This window comes from Ambystoma mexicanum, chromosome 1p, assembly GCF_040938575.1.
Source record: "Ambystoma mexicanum isolate Mex_15411 chromosome 1p, UKY_AmexF1_1, whole genome shotgun sequence".
Classification (NCBI taxonomy): Eukaryota; Metazoa; Chordata; class Amphibia; order Caudata; family Ambystomatidae; genus Ambystoma; species Ambystoma mexicanum.
Window position 1 is genome coordinate 1,290,440,674 of NC_090921.1, and position 7,091 is coordinate 1,290,447,764.

General features: G+C 57.4%; 1 pseudogene; it reads right to left on the reverse strand.

Moving 5' to 3' along the window:
* Positions 1–5,693: 5,693 nt before the first annotated feature.
* On the reverse strand, positions 5,694–5,844 carry LOC138457808 (5.8S ribosomal RNA; annotated as a pseudogene).
* Between the last annotated feature and the right edge of the window lie 1,247 nt (positions 5,845–7,091).

Below are 7,091 nucleotides of genomic sequence, written 5' to 3' on the forward strand. Positions count from 1 at the left end.
TGGCAGACCTGAAGACCAACAACCAAAAACGACAGTAGATTAATGAAAACATTATTGGCTAATGCTTTCACTTTGGTTCATCTTGCGCTGGTCCAAGAACGTCACCTCTAGCGGCACAATACGAATGCCCCCGGCTGCCCCTCTTAATCACGGCCCCAGTTCCAAAAAACAACAAAATAGAACTAGTGTCCTATTCCATTATTCCTAGTTTACATATTCAGGCGACCAGCCTGCTTTGAACACTGTACTTTTTCAAGGTAAACACTTCAGACCCCCAGGACACTAAGTCAAGAGCATCAAGTGGGACCAAGAGGCAGGAGCTGGGACAGGCAGTGGTAGCTCACCTCGCGGCGGACCGCCAGCTCAATCCCCAGATCCAACTACAAGCTTTTTCACTGCAGCAACTTTAATATATGCTATTGGAGCTGGAATTACCGCGGCTGCTGACACCAGACTTGCCCTCCAATGGGTACTCATTAAAGGATTTAAAGTGTACTCATTCCAATTACAGTGCCTCGAAAGAGTCCTGTATTGTTAATTTTTTTCGCTACCTCCCGGAGTTGGGATTGGGTCATTTGGGCGCCTGCTGCATTCCTTGATGTGGGTTGGGCAGCGAGAACCAAGAGGAGCGCAGACAGGTCCCTCCCACCCAGTCTAAAGTAATCCAGAGGAAGGAGACTAAGTTTTGTCATCTGTGTACCCAGAGTGACAGAGTGGGACCTCTCGGCAAAAGCGTCGGGCTCCTTATAGACCCAACTGGAGAAAAATTTCAAACTGACGCCCATCGGGCCCGTCTGGTCCTTGCAGACATTCCTCTGGCCAATGACCAGAAGGCCGGTCTCGGAGAGCGCCCATCTGGTAGGTCAATGCATTCCAATGGGCCTGGACGGGAAGGGCCTTTGGCCCCCCCACCTAACAAAGGACAGGGGACCGGCAGGTGCCCAAAGGCATGGGCCAGCACCAATCGTCATCCTCAAGCTCTGGCCAGGCCACCTTAGAGTTTTTTTCCCCCCTCCACGCAAGAGGTTTTTGATCCACCTTGGAGCTTATCCCTCTGGGGAGGGACAGTCGACCCACATGTGAGACAGGTACCCAAAGCTGGGTGCTTGGGGGGGGGACCAGCACCCCCCCAGCCAGTCTGGAGCTTTAGCAGGGCCCCTTCAGAGCTTCTCCCTCCAGGGCTCCCCGTGACTGCCGCAAGGCTTGGGGACTCGACCCACACGCAGAAGGCTGGCACCCAAGGCCAGTGGGGGCAGCAGCCCCGGCCACCCTGGAGCTCTGGCCCGGGCCGCCTTAGAGCTTCTCCCGCCACATTAGAGCTTTACTCTCCGGAGAGGGACAGGGCTCCCCACGATCACCACCGGGCTTGGGGACAGTCAACCCAGACGTGAGACAGGCACCCAAGGCCAGAACTCCCCCCCCCCCCCCCCCAGGACCCCGCCAGCCACCCTGGAGCTTTAGCAGGGCCCCTTTAGAGCTTTTCCCTGTGGGGAGCGATGGGAACCCCACCAGGGCTCCCTGCGACTACCACTGGGTTCTGGGGCTTTTGCCATGGAGCTCTGGCCGGCCCCCCTCAGAGCTTCTCCCACCACATTAGAGCCTTTCACTCCAGGACTAACCCACAAACACTGTGGAACTCAGGCCCGGGCACTGCGAGCGCATTTACCACCACGTGGAGGAAAAGGACCCGCTCAGGGTGCCCCTTGACACACGCACCTCGTCTTGGACCTGACCACACGTGGTTGATACTTGCCCGAAGACCAGGAGCAACCCACGAATGCCATTGAACTAAAGCTGGTAATTGCACCACAGCCGCCCTGGAGGCTGCAGGGTGGCACTTCCATGCCAACCGTAGACAAATGCAGGAGTCAGCCACGGCAAAAACATCTGGGCCTACTCCCTGGGCCAGATGGCCCGGCGGCCGTGCCAGGCCTGCCCCGACCCCACCATCCAGGGGCACAGGCTTTTAGGTACCACCCCCGCGTCCTGGGGTGGCTTGCACTCTCTCTTCTCCTGCCCTGTCCGGGGGCTTAAGGCACCACCTAGAAGGCCCAGGCCCAAGGCCATCTGGTTTGCCAGGCTGACCAGGAAAGGTGAGAAGAATGCTCCCAGTCCAGCCCGCACACCCCTGTGGGTGCCCCCTAGGGTGGGTGGTATTTTCCTGTGCGCCCCGCATACCCCAGGAGGAAGGATGGAGAACCTTGGCAGCGGTGCTGCCTTGCGACAAAAGCTTGGCTCAGAGGATGACTTCCAATAGATCGCAGCAAGGTAGCTGCTCTGCTACTTACGAAACCCTGAACCAGAATCAGGTTGTCTACAAATGATTTAGCACCAGATTCCCCACGAACATGCGGTGCACTACGGGTGAGAGGTGGCCCCCTTCTGTCCACACTCAAGTCCCAAGGCGAGTGGCTCTACACATCGGCCCCGAGGCCGGCTAGCCTAAGCCAACCGATGCTCGACAGCGATGCAGTATCACGGTCTTGGGGGGGGGGGGGGATTTCTGACTTAGAGGCATTCAGTCATAATCTCACAGATGGTATCTTCACCCCATTGGCTCCTCAGCGAAGCATGCACACCAAATGTCTGAACCTGCGGTTCCTCTCGTACTGAGCAGGATTACTATTGCAACAACACATCATCAGTAGGGTAAAACTAACCTGTCTCACGACGGTCTAAATCCACCTCACGTTCCCTATTAAGTGGGTGAACAATCCGATGCTTGGTGAATTCTGTTTCACAATGATAGGAAGAGTCGACATCGAAGGATCAAAAAGCGACGTCGCTATGAAGGCTTGGCAGCCACAAGCCAGTTATCCCTGTGGTAACTTTTCTGACAACTCCTGCATGAAACCCAAAATGTCAGCAGGATCGTGAAGCCCCGCTTTTACGGTCTGTATTCATACTGAAAAATCGAGATCAAGGTAGCTTTTGCCCTTCTGCTCCGCGGGAGGTTTCTGTCCTCCCTGAGTTTGCCTTAGGACACCTGCGTTATCCTTTGACAGGTGTACCACCCCAGTCAAACTCCCCACCTGCCACTGTCCTCGGAGCGGGGCATGCCCGGCAGGTTTCCAGGGCGCTTGGAGCCAGAAGCGAGAGCCCCACAGGGCTCGCCCCCGCCTCACCAGTTAAGTGGAAAAACAATAAGAGTAGCAGTATTTTACCAGCGGCCCGAGGGCCTCCCACTTATCCTACCTCTCATGTCTCTTTACAGTGCCAGATTAGAGGCAAACACAACCGGGTCTTCTTTCCCCGACGATTCTGCCAGGCTTGTTCCCTTGGCTGGGGTTTCGTGGAAGACGCCTCATCCAGCCATGGAGCGCTCCCAGCCCTGCTTTGCGCCCCAGCCCGACCGACCCAGCCCTTGGAGCCAATCCTTATCCCGAAGTTACGATCTAACTTGCCGACTTCCCGTACATACATTGTTCTGACATGCTGTCATGAATTACAGAACACGTCCCTTTTGGACTTCCTGGTCCTTGTCACAACGGGGCTTGCACTCCATAATACTCCCAACATGGTTGTCCAGCGTGAAACCCCTTTCTCGCTCCACGCGCTGGACGTAACGTATTCTATTAATAGACCGCGGCTCCGCGCGTCTCAATGCTATTGCAAAGTAGCGATCTGACGTGTGTCCCGTAGCTCGCGGTATTGTTTCCTTGTACCTGTCTATCTACCCGTTACTTGCCCCTTCCTTTCCTCCCAATTCCTGGACTCGTGTGCTAGTTGCACCTTTCCTAGTTCCCCGGATTCCTGGACCCGCGTCCCGGAAACTGAACGCACTCTGGAGTCGGAAGAGACTCGGGCAGCCTTGTTCAAGACCAGGTCCGTCCGCAAGAAGACTACAGCAAAGAACGGACCCAGGTGAGAAGGGGGGGGGGGGTACTCCTTGAGACATGCCAGAGGTTGTCCGCCTTGTAGACATGCCGCGGATATGGGTACGGCCTGGCACGAGATTAACAACATCTCACCCAGATTTTCAAGGACCAGCAAGAGCTCACCGGATGCCGCTAGAACTGCAGCGCTTTCCAAGGCTCAGGCCCCTTTCTTCGGGCAAACCCATTCCAGGGGGCGCTGCCGTACACAAAGAAAAGAACTCTCTGTGCGGCTCCCGCCGGCTTCTCTGGGATAATTTGCGTTACCGCACTGGACGCTGCAAAGGCCCCCGTCCCTGCCACTCTGGGTTCGGGGTTCTGAACCCGACTCCCTGTCGATCGGCTGAGGGCAACGCAGGCCATAGCCCATCCCTTCCTAACGGCGCTCGCCCATCACTTAGGACCGACTGACCCATGTTCAGCTTCTGTTCACATGAAACTCTTCTCCACTTCATCCTTCAAAGTTCTCGTTTGAATATTTGCTACTACAACCAAGATCTGCAGCGGCTCCACCCGTGCCCCGCCCGGCAGAACGATGTGGTCGGGGCGTATTGAGGGCAGTCCACCACAGTCACATTGGGAGCCCTGTCTCCCGTCACCACTCTAGCCACCCCCCCCCCCAAGAGGGGTCAGGACAGTTGCCGGATAAGGGCGCGGTGGCGGTCTATCTCCCTCAGCTCCATGAACACAGCAACACTGCTGTCAGGGGGCTGTAACACTCTCTGCTGGAGCAGAGAGCCACCTGCCCCCTGGGGCCTTCCCAGCCGGTCATGGTGCACCGCTACAGAGGAAATGCGCCCTGCTGGGGCTGGATGTGCCCGGGCCGCAGACCTGCAAGGGCCTCCACCGTTTCAGGTGACCAACCTGCCTGCTGTGTTGAATCCTGTGGGCGGACTGCACAGACCCCACCAGTTTACCGCTCAACCGTTTCACGCCTCTTGAACTCTTTTCAAACTTCTTTTCAACTTCCCCTTACGGTACTTGTTGGCCAACAGTCTTGTGCCCGTATTTAGCCTTAGACAGAGATTACCACACGCTTTGGGATGTATTCCCAAGCAACCTGACTCCAAGAAGACCTGATCCCGGTTTGCAAGAGGCTGCTATCGGCCTAACACCATCCGCGTGGTGAGACTCGATCAGAAGGACTTGAGCCCCCTGAGCGATGCCGGGGAGTCGGTCTTCTGTACGCCACATTTCCCACACCTGCTGCTGAATAGGGATTCGGCACTGGGCTCTTTTCACTGGCTGTTACTGAGGAAATCCTGGTTAGTTTCCTTTCCTCTGCTTAGTAATATGCTTAAATTCAGCAGGTCACCACGTCTGATCTGAGGCCGTGGTCGGCGAGCACAAAGCTCAGGGCAGCTGGCCTCGGGCCCATACGGGGGGGGGGGTTGCCCGAGCCCTGTGCCTCTAGCGCAGGCGAGTGTGCTCTGTCCCAATCTGCGACTGAAGCCCACATGGTCACGAGGTCCACGCTCCATGGTCATCCTGCGCTGGCAGCCGTGGGACACCAAAGACAGCCACACACAGCACCCCCAGGTGCCCCGGCGTAGGGTGAAGGTGCGCTAGGCTTTTTTAAAGCCTGCTACCGCCACCATCACATCCGGGGCGCGTCGGCCACACGGCCCTCCTGAAACCAGCATGAGGCGGGAAACTGGGGAGGCCAGCACGCGTCGGCAATGAGCCTGCGTGCCAAATCTAAGGATCCAGCGACAGTGCTGATCGGGGTCTGACCTTAGGGGGATGAATGGAATGAGGTCCCTGCGAAAGCCCCAGCAACACCCCTGAGAGGGAACCCCAGGGCGATTGATGTGCAAGCGACCCTCAGACAGGCGTAACGCCGGGAAAAACCCAGGGCCACATGGTGCGTTTGACGTGTTGATCAATGTGTCCTGCAATTCACACTAATTCTCAAAGCTAGCTGCGTTCTTCATCAATGCACGAGTCGAGTCATCCACCGCCAAATGTCACAGGCAACCTTTTTTTCTTCCAGACATCGGCCTGACCCTGCCGGTGTAGGAGAGGTCGGGGGAGGCAACGCCGCCTGTGGCAGGACAGCCCAGCGCCCTGTCTAGCTCAGCCAAAACCATTGTGGTTTAAAAAAACTAATCCAGATGCACAGCCTGGGAAGCCTGACCGCCACCTGCAGCAGCACAGCACTTCCCAGGGGGATAGAGGTAGGCCCCTCCGCCACCTGCCCACCCGGCCCGATCCACTCGTCCTTCCCTGACCGCTTCCCTTTTGGAGGAGCTGGGAGACAGACAGCGAGGCGGGCCAGAGACAGCACAGACAGGGGGGTTGGGTGGGACCGCTAGAGTCTTCAAACCCCAGCCCGCCGCACAGGGCCCAGCTCCAGGTACCTGGGCAAGAGGAAAGGTCCCCACTGTGCCAGCGGGCCTGGCCATCGCTCGCCAGATGTGGGCAGCTGGAACCTTGGCACCCACCGTCAAGTAAGCCAGCTGCACCATGGCTCATGCCTGCGTGCCGGGCCCCTGTCTGCCTGGGAAGGCGCCCCTCGAGAGCAGTCAGGTTTCCCTCGGCTCCCGACTGCCCCCACTCAGGGCTTCCGTGCTGATAGGGGTGTGCCCACCAATGCCCACCCGCTGGCAGATCAGAGAGAGCAGTGCGCAACTCCGGCCAGCGCAGAGGCGGGCTCATTGAGGAGAGGGGGCTGCGCAAGGCTCCCTTTCCAGTGCGTGGTTGGGAACACCCCCAGCAGGTTAACCCAACCCTGCCAGGCATCCCCGGCCATCTGCTGGGTCGCGGACCCCTCTCCAGTGGAAGGGAATGCCCGCTCCCTGGCACCTGGTTGACCACGTGCACCAGACCGTTCTGCGCAAGGTGCCCTGGGCTGTGGGTGTGCACGTCTGGGATGCAACCGAGGTCGGGCCCACAGCTCTCCCACCCGCGACTCCGCTGTTAATGATCCTTCATGCCTCCACCCACAAGCAGGTACCATTCACACTCAAATTCCCCATTTCTCCTTCCAAACACACATTCCAGATTCAAATGCCACCCCCCTCCTGTTAGGCAGAATCCTATGCAGTTACCTTAGGGAGCACTGCACACGATTAAGACTACGGGTGAGAGCAATAAATCCCCTTTGGTATCAGTCTGTACCACAAAGATTTAGTTGGTAGCTGTGGCTGAGCAGTCAGACTTATCTCAAGATGGAGATGAGCAGTATTCAGTGTTTATGCAATAGGCCTACAGCAC